At 49.7% G+C, this 1,919-nt stretch overlaps 1 non-coding gene across 1 annotated transcript; it reads right to left on the reverse strand.

Annotated features, from left to right (window-relative positions):
- Positions 1-1,041: 1,041 nt before the first annotated feature.
- TRNAS-GCU lies at positions 1,042-1,123 on the reverse strand. Its single transcript has one exon. It is a non-coding gene; the product is annotated as a tRNA-Ser (tRNA).
- Positions 1,124-1,919: the final 796 nt, after the last annotated feature.

The raw sequence follows: 1,919 nt of genomic DNA on the forward strand, positions 1-1,919 counted from the left end.
AGGCCAGCCATGCTGCCATCTTTATCCCAGGAGAGATGGACTCTAAGGGCACGTCTCCATTGCAATGTCAGCCCAGGTGTGGCTCGCTGTGCTCAAAGCAGCACCCTGGAAGCCCCATATTCACCACTCTCATACAATGATGATACGGTTTGTACAACGTCTGCCTGGTGAGGTATCATTTCAAAAGTCTTGGTCTGTTGAACCTTAATATCTTGTTGGATTGTGTGTGTAGCATTGGCTGGGAAGTTTTGCTCTGTGTGTGTTACTGAGATGAGGTTGGGACATGCCCACCGCCAGCCTTTCAGGTGTGACAAGGGAGGAGCCAGACTCGCTGCTGGCCCATTAAAGGGCTCCACACTCCCAAGGACTATCCCAGGAACCGTGTACAATGCAGACTTCTCCGAGATAGCACAGCGACAATGGACACTGCTTGGCTCACATCATAGCAAAGGGACTTCCTAGCAAGTTGGAAAAAACTATGAAAGGGGGGTAGAGACATCATGAGTTGGCCTCTCTCCCCCACAACTCAACCGCTGGAAATACACCTGGATGACAAAACTGATTCAGAAATCAGAAGAGAATAATAATAGTACATTCAAACCAAAGTCCACAAACAGTAGTGGTTTTTCAGCAGAAAATTTTCAGTTTGGGGAATTTTGGTTTCTCAGTTAGACTTTGACAAGGGAAGCAGAGAGAAAATGGTTGAGTTGTCTCCTTCAGAACAGCTTGGCCTAGACACTAGCTCTGGTTCACTGTTGTGGCCTTGCTCAGGTTGGGGGTATTTTAATTATTTGGGGAGGTCCCAGGGTGTTTGGGGGAGATTATGAGGCTGTTCCCCTTTGAGATAAAAACTAAGAAATATAGGACTAGAGAATTTTTTTAGAAATCTGGGATTTAGACATTTTATTTGAAGCAAGGGCGGGGGTGGGTAGCTGAGATTCTGAGAAGGTTTTTGTTTGCAAGAAGCAACCTTGTTTGATCTGTCATTGTACCAAGAGGGGAGATGGTTGTCTATAAAGGAGAGTGAAGACCAAACACAGCCGATGAGGATGGGATTTGAGCCCACGCGTGCAGAGCACAATGGATTAGCAGTCCATCACCTTAACCACTCGGCCACCTCATCTGAGCTGCTAAAACAGGTACAGGAGGAGAAATCTAAGGCCACTAGAGATAGGGACACTAAGGAGTTTCCCAATACTAAGCATAAGCAGGGGCTGAATGAGCTCCCCCCTCACATCTAGTGAGGAGCTGGGGGAAGACTTCAGGAACAGGCCGTGTTTCCATAGACACCCCTACTCTGCCTAGCTATGCAGCATGGTGGGGCCGCTTCCCCAAAATGACCAGTTTGGGATGGTGGTGGGTTACACATCACTTTGGGATTGAGTGGAATGAAATGTTATTCTCCTTCCTGTACGAGTGAAGGGCAGCAGAAAAGACGGTTACTCACCGTAGTAACTGTTGTTCTTCGAGATGTGTTGCTCCTATCCATTCCAGTTAGGTGCGTGTGCCGCGCGTGCACGGCTCTTCGGAACATTTTTACCCTAGCAACTCCGGCGGGCCGGCTGGGTGCCCCCTGGAGTGGCACCGCTATGGCGCTGGATATATACCCCAGCCGGCCCGTCCGCTCCTCAGTTCCTTCTTGCCGGCTACTCCGACAGTGGGGAAGGAGGGCGGGTCTGGAATGGATAGGAGCAACACATCTCGAAGAACAACAGTTACTACGGTGAGTAACCGTCTTTTCTTCTTCGAGTGATTGCTCCTATGCATTCCAGTTAGGTGATTCCCAAGCCTTACCTAGGCGGTGGGGTCGGAGTGAGACGTGGCAGAGTGTAAGACTGCGGAGCCGAAAGCTGCATCGTCTCTGGATTGCTGCACCAACACATAGTGGGAAGCGAAGGTGTGGACAGAAGACCATGTGG

This window comes from Mauremys mutica, unplaced genomic scaffold (assembly GCF_020497125.1).
Source record: "Mauremys mutica isolate MM-2020 ecotype Southern unplaced genomic scaffold, ASM2049712v1 Super-Scaffold_100120, whole genome shotgun sequence".
NCBI classification, from domain to species: Eukaryota; Metazoa; Chordata; order Testudines; family Geoemydidae; genus Mauremys; species Mauremys mutica.